Here is a 12,160-nt window from a genome sequence, read left to right on the forward strand (position 1 = left end):
CCCGGATAGCTCAGTTGGTAAAGAATCTGCCTGCAAGGTAGGAGACCTTAGTTCAGTTCCTGGGTTGGGAAGATCTGCTGGAGAAGGGATAGGCTATCCACTCCAGTATTCTTGGGCTTCCCTTGTGGCTCAGCTGGTAAAGAATCCATCTGCAATGCGGGAGACCTGGGTTTGAACCCTGGGTTGAGAAGATTCCCCTGGAGGAGGGAAAGGCTACCCACTCCAGTATTCGGGGAGAATTCCATGGACTGTATAGCCCATGGGGTCACAAAGAGTCGGACTCGACTGAGTGTCTTTCACTTTCACTTTCCACCCATGATCTACAAAACATGTGAGGAGAAAAGCCCTCAGTAGAGATTTGGGGAAGGAAGGGCTCAAACACAGACAAGGAAAACTAGGATAACTTCTAAGAGGACACATGGTTTAGCTTGAACCTTTCATGATTCAGAGACTGCTTGGAAGAGTCAGGCAGTGAAACGCCAGTTGTTGAGATAAGGCTTTGGCCCATCAGTGATACTTACACCCAGTCCTGCTGCAATGTGACATATTCTTTCCTAAGAATCACTGTATTATGTGAAATCATGCATTTATATGGAAAGTTGTAATATCAGGTATGCATGGATGTGGCTCGTAACACATTAAGAAACTGAGATAAGTGGTAGATTTTAAGGTATGTGTGTGTGGCGGGGTGGACTTTGTATATTCCTATACATCTTTATTTAGCTGATGCAGCTTTCTGCCTTCAGTCTAGTATTTCTACTGGACAAAATGGTGCACAAGAAATTACACTCAAACTGTTCCCTAACATATCAATCATGTTGTAAGAAAACTATCTTTTCAAAACAAATTATACAGCAGAACTAACTGCATATATATTTCAGAACAATGAAAAGTTCAGCCATCAGTAAATATAACTTGAAACCTACATGAACTTTGTATCTGTGTTAGTCACTCAGTTGTGTACAACTCTTTGGGACCCCATAGGCTGTAGCCCACCAGGGTCCTCTGTCCGTGGAATTCTCAAAGCAAGAATACCAGATTGGGTAGCCATTCTTTTCTCCAGAATCTTCCCAAACCAGGGATTGAACCCAATTCTCTTGCATTGCAGGCTGATTCTTTACCAACTGAGCCACCAGGGAAGTCCATGTGACTTCTATCTGTATGCAAACCAGACATCAAACAGAACTCAAGTTTCCTACTCTTGATATCTAGATATAATAGTCTTAAACCCTGGGAAAGTCTAAGCCTACCCAAGAGTTTCATGTCCTTGTTATTTTATGGGTCTATTAGTTTGTATGGTTCTGGGTTCTCACTTGCTATGGTTTATCCACTGATTCAGGGCTTCCCTGGTAGCTCAGATGGTAAAGAATTCACCTGCAGTGCAGGAGACCCAGGTTCCATCCCTGGGTCAGGAAGATCCCCTAGAGAAGAGAATGGCAAACTACTCTAGTATTCTTGCCTGGAGAATTCCATGGGCCAAGGAGCCTGGCAGGCTACAGTCCATGGAGTCTCAAAGAGTTGGACAGGACTGAGTGCTAATACTTCCACTTTTCTTTCATCCACTGACTCAGATCTGAAACTCAAAAGTCTCGAAGAATCTGCTCACAGAAAGTGTTGGCTTCACATTCAGTTTTACCAATGGTGGGGCAGGGGGGCGCTCCAGCAGAGAGAAGGAAGGGTGTGTGGTCAGACTACTAAATCCACCAGCTTCCTCTCTGTGGTCCCCATGGGCTGCCTATATCCCTGACCAATGATCAGAGCTTCTGAAAGACACAGTTTGCTGATGAGCACCACCTCCCCTGCCCCTTTGAACCAGGGACAGTAGTGGATTCCACTGGAACTAGCCCTAGAATACTTTCCTCTAGTTTCCTCATGCATTGATTAAACTTCTCGAGTTCCAGTGTTCATGTGTGCCACTCATTTCTTACTATAGCCATGACTTGCATGCCTGGATATGAATTCTGCTTCCACCACTTAGAGCTTAACCTTGAGTCAGTTTCTTAATCTGCTTCGATTATACCATCTATAAAATGGGGTAGTACCACTTAAGTTTGCTGTGGGAATTAGACGAGATAGATGGATATATAGGTACAGTACCCAGAATATAATAAATGGCAAGTGAATGATAGCCATTATTGTGGTGGTGGTGGTTATTATTGGTTTGTTACTACCGTTCCTTTCTCATTGTCCATTGCTTCAGTCGTGTCTGACTCCTTGCAGTCCCATGGACTGTAGCCTTCCAGGCTCCTCTATCCATGGGATTCAGGCAAGAATACTGGAGTGGGTTGCCATGCCTTCCTCTAGAGGATCTTCTTTTTTTTTTTTTTAAATTAATTTTATTTTATTTTTAAACTTTACATAATTGTATTAGTTTTGCCAAATATCAAAATGAATCCGCCACAGGTATACATGTGTTCCCCATCCTGAACCCTCCTCCCTCCTCCCTCCCCGTAGAGGATCTTCTTGACCTGGGGATCTCCTTGGTCTAGATATCAAACCTGGGTCTCTTAGGTCTCCTGCATTGGCAGGCAGGTTCTTTACCATTGGGAAGACCTCCTTTCTCCTTGTCTCACATTAAATCTGGGCACCAACTAACCTTTCTTGGGAAAAAATATGAAGGTTGAACTTAAGATGACTGAAATGTAATTTTCTATGAAATTAAACTGCTTCAAGGCCACCATTTTGTTAATAAAAGTTGAGCACTGATTATGAAGAAGCAGTACATAGAACAGCCTTGTACTGAGGGATCTGTTTTTGGTCCACTTCTCATGAATGTGCCAGGCGAGCTCATCTCCCTGAACAAGAGAGGCTTTTGTTGTTTGGGAGGAGGTGTTACTAAAATTTTATGGGCGAGACGATGGAGTGAACATTTGCACTGAGCATCTCACAAGAAGCAACTTTTAAACCTGTATGCATGAGATATTTCTCTTCCTTAATGTGTTTTCTGGACTACTACTCTGAATTTTTTAGTTTTCTCTCTCTGCATTTTTCCTGTTACAGAATCTAGTCTTGGTATTTCCTCTTTTTTCTACTCAGGCTCTCCTCTTTGACTTCCTAATTTTAGTCCTTCTCGCCTTTATATTTCTGGATCTTACTCCTAAACTGATATTGAAACTGAAGCTCGAATACTTTGGCCACCTGATGCAAAGAACCAACCCACTGGAAAAGACCCAGAGGCTCAGAAAGATCGAAGGCAGGAGGAGAAGGGGTGACAGAAAATGAGATGGTTGGATGGCATCACTGACTCAGTGAACATGAGTTTGAACAAACTCTGGGAGATAGTGAAGGACAGGGAAGCCTGGTGTGCTACAGTCCATGGGGTCGCAAAGAGTCAGACCTAGCGACCTAGCAACTGAGCAGCAACAACTCCTAAACTTACAGACACAAACCCATCAACACATAAGAAAGATGATCCACCCCTCTTGGCAGAGTTGCAGGTAGCAAGCTGGTTCTGTCTTGGTTAGAAATCCTTCTCTCTAACACTCCTGGACTTCAGTTGCTTTTCATAGCAGCCTCTCACCTGTAAGGGATCACTGCACAGATAGTGGAGTTAATGTAGCTTGGAGCAAGAGAGCTCTCTGTTTAACATTTGAGATAATGTCAGGCAGCTACAGTGGCTGGTGAAGATCAAAGGTATTCTGCCCAATGGAGGTCAAGATTACTCTTGCTTTGCAAGCCTGAGTGTTCTCAAGTTATGTCAGCAGTTACAGAGCCACTGCCTTCTCTCCCAAAACGTTGTAGCAAAAAAAGACACTAAATGGAAACAAAATCTTTCTGAGGCAACTCAGAAAGTCACACAACTTCAGTTCTCTGCAATCTTCTGAGATAATCTATGCATGTGGCAACTTTGAGACTCACTGTACTTTTTGACCAGTTCTTTCTCCAGGAGCCACTTTTATTTAGTACTTTTCTGGATAGATGAAGTAAACAATTCACTTCCCAATTAATTCTCCACCTAAGATCTCACTTTAATCCACTCAAGTTTTACCCATAGTAACTAGCCTGGACTATTTTATTTGGAGATCTGAAATTAAAAATTAATACCTAGGGGTCAGTACACTTTTGAAATTTTCACTTTTTTTAAAGTGAAAATACATTTTTAAAAAAATAGACTAAATTAAATAAATAGCAATAGAACTATCCAAATAATTCTGGAGAAGGAAATGGCAACCCACTCCAGTATTCTTGCTTGGATAATCCCATGGACAGAGGAGCCTGGTGGGCTACAGTGCTTGGGGTCACAACAAGTCAGACATGATGTAGCAACTAAACAACAATCCAAGTAATTCAGCACCAGTGTGTTGAGAAAGAAGATGGGGAAGGCTAAGATGATTCAAATTGTGTTAATCTAGACGGAGGAGCCTGGTGGGCTGCAGTCCATGGGGTTGCTAAGAGTCAGACACGACTGAGCGACTTCACTTTCACTTTTCACTTTCATGCATTGGAGAAGGAAATGGCAACCCACTCCAGTGTTCTTGCCTGGAGAATCCCAGGGACGGGGGAACTTGGTGGGCTGCCATCTATGGGGTCGCACAGAGTTGGACACGACTGAAGTGACTTAGCAGCAGCAGCAGACATGTTTATCATGGAGTTTAAAGACAGATAAAAGTTGAATCTTTTTTTTTTTTCTTTCTAATGTGTATCATTTCAAAAGTCTTTACTGAATTTGTTACAATATTGCTTCTGTTTTTTATGTTTTGGTTTCTTGGCCATGAAGCACATGAGATCTTAATTCCCTGACCAGGGGTTGAACTCTCATCCCCGGCTTTGGAAGGCTTGATCACTGGATCAGCAGGGAAATCCCATAAAATTGAGTCTTAGGGACCAAAACAAGGGTCTTGAAAATAGAGAAAGCTAATCTCCTACCTTTTCTGTCTCTTGGTTCTACTTCTGTCTATAATTCTACTTTCTTCCCCTGTCTCTGCACACAGGCTTACTCTGCTTCTCTGAATATGGGTAAATCAGTGCTGAAATATTCCATATTTGCACCACTCAATGTGGTAGTCATCAGCTACACGCAGCTATTGAGTACTTGAAATATGGCAGGGATAATTAAAAATCTAATTTTTTTAATGTTATTTTTAAACTTTACGTAATTGTATTAGTTTTGCCAAATATCAAAATGAATCCATCACAGGTATACATGTGTAAAAATCTAATTTTTTAATTTCAGTTTAAACTTAAATGGCCACATGTGGCTAGACTCTGCCATATTAGATAGCAAAATGGTAAAAGGACACCCCAAGAGTACTTGCTTTTGCATATCCTCAGTTTGAGAAACTAGTAGAGACTAGCTTCCTTGAATCTCTGTTTCAGCTTCTCAAGAGATAAATGTTGATTGGCCCAACTTGTGTTAGGTACCGCCCCTGGTTCAACCAGCTTTGCCAAAGAGATAGGTTCAACATGGCAGCCAGGGCCAACCCTTATGTGTAGAGAAGGGAGTGCAATTCTTACAGAAAAATAGTCATGTTCTGGGTTGTCACTCCAAAGGATAAGTGCTCCTCATGTTAACTTCCTATATTGATTACTTTCACTGTTTAATATTCAAATTGCCTTGGCTCATCAATGCAAAAGAGATGAAGATTCTTGTTTACATAAAAACAGAAATTATATTTTCACTGACATGCCAAAGATGCATCAGTAAGATCAAACAAAAACTCAAGAATGATTCAAAAATTGATTTCTGAAGGCATTAGACTCCCTTCAGTTTTCTCTTTTATAATGCAGTTTAGTTTAAGAGGGGAATTACCACTTAACTAGGGCTTCAGGAGAACAGGAATGTTACTCTTCTGTTTCTTATTTTTTCTGTTGTCAACATTTATCTCTAATTTCTAAACAGTGGAGTAAGACGCCACATATCTGGGCAGCATTTGACCCTGGGATGGAACCTCTGCCATGGTGTTAAGCAACCTTCCTATGTGGGTAGATGAGGGTGCACATACAGTCTAAGATCAAAGCTCTGACATTTCTTAGAGGTGCCCCTCATTTAGTCTGCCTGAGTACTTTGGCCCTGTCTGTCTGTCTCCCTCATCTGTTCTGACCTCTGAGGCCTGTTGGCTAATTAACATCTTGGCTATTGACATCTGACACAGTCTAGCCTCAAGCTTTGCTTTCTGCCTTTCCCAGCCCTGCGCACTCCTTGATCTTGATTCTTAAATCAGCTTGCCAGTGTCTAGCTTGCCAGATCCATCTCAGACATGGTTCCTGATGACTCAGCTTTTCTGTCTTAGTGATCTTCCCTGAAGGCTCCAGTCTGATGAGTCCCACTGTCTGGCATGACAGATGTGTCTTTAGCAAATATTTTCAGTTGAATGTCTTTCCTACTTAAATTACATAAGTATACTGATACCTCAACTAATGACACACATATGGTCTAATGACCTTTCTTAACTATTATCAGAAATGTTATAAACTGGATTGGAATAATAATAAAGCAATAGGACTTACTTTCCTACTTAAAAAATAATTATTTAAAATCTTCAAATATATATATATACTTTTACAAAATACAATTACTTATATATGTATATATATATATTTTCAGATTCTTTGACATTATTGGTTATTACAAGATATTGAATCTAATTCCCTGTGCTATATAGTAAGTCCTGTTATTTATTTATTTTATATCTAGTATTGTATATCTGTTAATCTCAAATTCTTAATCTATTGCCCTCCCTTCCCCCTTTGGTAACCATAAATTTGTTTTCTATGTCTGTGAGTCTATTTCTGTCTTATAAGTAAGTTAATTTTTTTTATCAGTTTTTTTGATTCCACATCTAAGTGATATCATTTATTTGGCTTTCTCTGACTTATTGCACAAAGTATGATAATCCCTAGGTCCAACTATGGTGCTGGGATTATTTCATTCTTTCTTTATGGCTAAGTAGTATCCCATTGTGTGTATATCCCACATCTTCTTTTACCCATTCATCTGTTGATGGACATTTAGGCTGCTTCCATGTCTTGGCTACTGTAAACAGTGCTACTGTGAACACTGGAGTGTACATTTCTGAAGTTTTCTTTACAGAAGGCAAAAACTTTAAGCCAATAAGCTGAATTACAAACCTTTTGACACCACTGTTGTCTAGGTTGATACTCTGAGACTCTGACACATTAAAGTTTTCTTTGATTAGCTGATAGTGAATGATTAATTGGGAGGAAAGTGAGAGAAAGCTTTAAGGAGAACTGGAGTGAGGTGGGAAGGGACTGTTATCTAAGAATGGAGAAAGAAATAAAAGAGGAGAGGGGATATATGTATACCTATGGCTGATTCATGTTGAGGTTTGACAGAAAACAACAAAATTCTATAAAGCAATTATCCTTCAATAAAAAATAAATTTAAAAAGAGAAATAAAAGAGGAGATGGAAGAATTGAGGGCAGTCCTCATACAATGATTTATCTTCAAATTTTTGTTCTTTTACAAAGTATTTATTTATTTTTAAAATAGAGGTTTTGTTATTGAAAATGTTTACTCACAAATAATTTATTAACTGAGACATTGCTACAACTTTTTTCAGTGAAAGTTTGATGCATGAAACAGGGCACTCAAAGCTGGTGCTCTGGGACAACCCAGAGGGATGAGGTGGGGAGGGAGGTGGGTGGAGGGTTCAGGATGGGGGACACATGTGCACCCATGGCTGATTCGTGTCGATGTATGGCAAACACCACCACAATATTGTAAAGCAAATATCCTTCAATTAAATAAATTAATTAAAAATTGTAAAAAAAATTAAAAAACATATAATAGAGACTTTGTTATTGAACATGTTTATTCCCAAATAAGTTATTAACTGAGGCATTGCTGCAACTTTTTATTTTTTCTCAAAGCTAACAAACTTGGTGCCCAGGGACCCAAGTTCTAGTCACATCAACTCTTTGCAAACTATGTTGTTGGCCAGAGTCAGAGTCAGTGTATTATTTCCTCATCAGGCTATTTTAAAGAATGAGTAAAACTATCTGTTTTAACTTCTGAGTCAAGTTCTATTTAAATATAACATTTTAAATTCTGTTTTTTATATAACTTGTGAAAGGGAATGCTACATTAATAAAGCAAAATGAAGAAAGCAGTTATTCTCATTTCAAAAAGGAGTTTTCACTTTTTAAATGGAGTCCTCATATGGATCCTTTAAGTAGAGAATCTTCCCAGTATACTTGAAACATGTGTACATGCAATCAGTTGCGTCCGACTCTTTGTGACCCCATGGGCTATAGCCTGCCAAGCTGCTCTGTCCATGGAATTCTCCAGGCCAGAATACTGGAATGGGTTTCCATTTCCTTCTCCAGGGGATCTTCCTGACCCAGGGGTAGAACCCGCATCTCCTGCATTGGCAGGCAGATTCTTTAGCACTTCGACATTATTGTTGTTCAATCATTAAGCTTTGTCCTACTCTTCTTGATCCCATAGACTATAGCACACCAGGCTTCCCTGTCCTTCACTATCTCCTGGAGTTTGCTCAAACTCATGTCCATTGAGTCAATGAGGAGCATAACTGCTCTGTAAGTTGAGATACTACTGAAACCTTTCTACATTTATCAAGCAATTAAATGAAGAGCCCCTATCTCTCACTGGCTTCTTCAGTTTCTGGAATGACATGAAGAAACAGATGTAATGAAAGCAGTGAAGTCCTTGCTTTTTCCTTCTCCTCCCCTTCCTCCTCCTCCTTCCTTCCCCTCTCCCATCTCCCCTTCTCCTCCCCTTCTCTTCTTTCTTTTCCTTCTAGGCTGTTTCCTGGCACAGACAGGGCCCATGCTCTCTGCTGAGGATAAAGTGGCTTGCTCCTCGCTGGGAGAAGACTTCTGGGGACTGTGAGTACCCACCCTCAGCCACGATAGAATCAGCAGAGAAAATCCACCCTGCCTTAGTCTAGGGTGCTGAGAGAATGGCCAGCAGTCTGTTACTCTCAGTATTATTTAGATTTCTGTTCCCAAAAGTCTCTGGAAGGGCACCCCAGAAGGCCAGTCTGTGAACTTTGGTTGGTAGCTACTGTGAGCGGCTCTGAGGGCCTCTGAAACACTATAGGAGGAGAACACTTCCTCAGAACTTGGAAGGCAGGAGCCACAGACACTTGGAGAAACGAGCTTGGAAACCCCAGGAGCCCTGTCAGGAAGTGCAGAAAGGATCAGCGTGAAGATGCTCCCTTCCCTGCAGCCCTCCACTTCAGCCCTTCACCTCTAGTTAGATTTGCACACTAATGGATGAGTAGGCCACAACCGTGGTCCAGTGAATGTCCATTCAAATGGGCTATGAAGATTGTTGACCTGGTGTTATATCCCTCAGTGAGGACAAGCAATAAATTTCTCATCCAAAAATCTAGCCGGATAGGGTCTCCAGCAAATTACAACAAAGGTTTATCCTGCTCCCCGTCTAACCGGAAACTCAGCCATCAGATTCTTGGCAGGAAAGGAGTGGAGTTAAAGGTGACGACAGACTAAGAGGCTTCAAGCTCTGTTGGTAAAGCAAGTGGGGGGAAGGCAAGGAAAGCACTTCCTCACCCTCCGCCCCACTGTACACCTATTTTTGTGTCTTTTACATAGGTTGTTCCAGCATTTGGATAAAATGACAAAATGAGATTTTCAAATCTTCCTTTCACATTTTCCAGATATGAATGGTACCAGATTTACCATTAAAAAAAAAAAAATCACAGTTGAGCTTCCAACTTGTACTTTTTTTTTTTTTTCCATTAATGGGTTCTTTCCAAGACAGGAAATCAACAAGAGAGAAAAAATTTATAGCTAGTCTCAGTTAAAGAATGCCATTTTGAGCACTGGATTTTCTTTTCTGCTTTCAAATACCCACATTTGTCTTCACATTTCTTCCCCAAAATCCTCATCATCTTATTCGACACGGTAGATGCTTAATATGCTGACACTTATGGGAAGAGAAGGTCTCTCCAGGGAGAGTCATAGAGTTGTTCTGGGTGACTGCCGGAGCTGCTGACCTGAGCCATCCTGGTGTTGCCAGGATGCAGCGTGTCTCCAGTTTCAGTAGATGAGAGGCTCAGGGGCACCTTGGGCTGGCTTTGTCTATCCAGATTTAGAAGATGGCTTCAAAGATGGAGCCAAGGCTCCAGAAAGATCTTTCATAAGGTTATCCATGGAGGTGACTGACTGGAGAAGATGTCAGGGTCACGCACCTTGTTTTCCTCAATAATTTCTCTATTCACTCCAGACTGTCTTCTTAAACTGTTAAAATCAAAGAAAGAGTATTTTTTAAAATTATGATGCTTCTAATGTACCTTTTGTATTATGTTCTGAGAGAGTTAAGATAGGGATAAGATCTTATAATTATACAAGTTATTGTGTATAATTGCATGAGATAAACTTTTAAGAGGAGAAGAAAAGGTGGTTTAATACATTTCTGTCTCTTAGAATTTTGGAATTGTGAGAAGTCACCAAAAGAAGAGAACGTTATCATAGACCTTAGGAATAGTGTTTTTATTTATCGTTCTCTTTATTTTAAAAATGAAACAGTTGAGATTTTTCACCAATAAAATTGACAAAGATAATCTTTATATGATCGTATCTGCTAGTATGAGTAGGAGATGAAGGGGGCTTTTTCAATACAGCTCATCATGAATATAAATTGCATAAAATTTTAGAGGACAATAAAAAAACACATATAACTTACAGATGAAATGACATGACATCCAGAGTTTGCTTTAAAACTAGTAAGAAGTGACTGAAGAGAAATAGAATGGGAAGAATAAAACCAAATGACCTTATACTAGTAACTGTCAAAGTTCACTAACGAATAAATGAAGATGCATTAAACTATTTCCTCTAATAAACTTTCATCATAAACATTTAAAAAAACATGCACACATCTTTTCATTCATTTGTTTATGCATTAAATGCATTTCTATGTGTCAAGCTCAGTTCTATGTGCTGGGGACACAGTAGAGAGCAAACATATCTCTGCTCTCAATGAGGTTAATCCTAGGGGCCAGGGAAAGGCTACAAAGAAACAAAAATGAACATAAAATACAGCAAGTGGTAATCACTGCCATAAAAACAGGAGCAGGTTTACAGAGTGTTGCAGGGGGTTCAGTTACATGCTTTTTAAAACAAGGTCCCTATGGAAAACCTCTCTGATGGCATGATGCTTAAGCAGAAACATAAAGAAACTCAGGAAGCCATCTCTGTGAATATCTAGCAGACAAATATTACAGGAACATTCCAGGAAGAAGGAACAATAAATGCAAAAGCCCTGAGATGAGAGTAAGCTAAGTGTGTGGAAGGACTAGCAAGAATACTCTGTGAAGGGGAGAGAGATATGAGATAAGGATAGACAGGAATGTGCAGAACAAGGAATTTACAGCCTTGCAGGTCAAATAAAGACATTGGTCGCTAGGGTTTTGAGCAGATAAATGACATAATCTGGCTCCTCTAAGAAGAGTCTGTTGGGGAGGAAACAAAATAGACTGGTTCCGAGGCATCTCTCTCACCTTGATGAGAAATCATACTGGAGAGAGTTGTAGGTTTCTGTGCATTTTGATGTCAGAGTCCACAGGATTTCCTGATGGAGTGGATATGTGGTACGAGAGAAGGAAAGATGGCACCAAAGTCTTGGGTCTGAAAATTAGACAAACAGTTGCCATCTACACATTTGCAGGGGAAAAAAGATCAAGGGTTAGGTATTGTATGTGTGAAAGAAGAGATAACTTTTTTAAAATTTATTTTTTTTATTGAAGGATAATTGCTTTACAGAATTTTGTTGTTTTCTGTCAAACCTCAACATGAATCAGCCATAGGTATACATATATCCCCTCCCTTTTGAACCTTCCTCCCATCTCTCTTCCCATCCCACCCCTCTAGGTTGATACAGAGCCCTTGTTTGAGTTTCCTGAGCCATACAGCAAATTCCCGTTGGCTATCTATTTTACATATGGTAATATAAGTTTCCATGTTACTCTTTCAATACATCTGACCCTCTCCTCCTCCCTCCCCATGACCATATGTTGAGTAAGCAGTTAGACATATGAGTCTGGAATTTAGGGGAGAGGTAATAGACCACGTAGATGAATTTGGAAGTAGTTGGTATTGAAATGATAGTTAAAGCTATGGGACTACAGGAAATCACCAAGAAAAAGTAAACATAGAGAAGAGAAGGGGTCCACAGACTGGGGCATTTGCAGTTTTATCTTAGAGGTTAAGAGA

At 40.2% G+C, this 12,160-nt stretch overlaps 2 long non-coding RNA genes across 3 annotated transcripts in view; one reads left to right on the top strand and one right to left on the bottom strand.

The window, feature by feature from the left end:
* The window catches only part of LOC113902456, a 220,785-nt gene that overhangs the window by 68,937 nt on the left and 139,688 nt on the right, over window positions 1-12,160 (top strand). The gene's annotated exons all lie outside the window — the stretch shown is intronic.
* On the bottom strand, window positions 7,753-11,712 carry LOC113902458. Its single transcript, XR_003513830.1, has 2 exons — window positions 11,449-11,712; window positions 7,753-10,186 (listed from the first exon to the last, which is right to left on the bottom strand). It is a non-coding gene; the product is annotated as an uncharacterized LOC113902458 (long non-coding RNA).

The sequence above is a fragment of the Bos indicus x Bos taurus genome, chromosome 12 (assembly GCF_003369695.1).
Source record: "Bos indicus x Bos taurus breed Angus x Brahman F1 hybrid chromosome 12, Bos_hybrid_MaternalHap_v2.0, whole genome shotgun sequence".
Classification (NCBI taxonomy): Eukaryota; Metazoa; Chordata; class Mammalia; order Artiodactyla; family Bovidae; genus Bos; species Bos indicus x Bos taurus.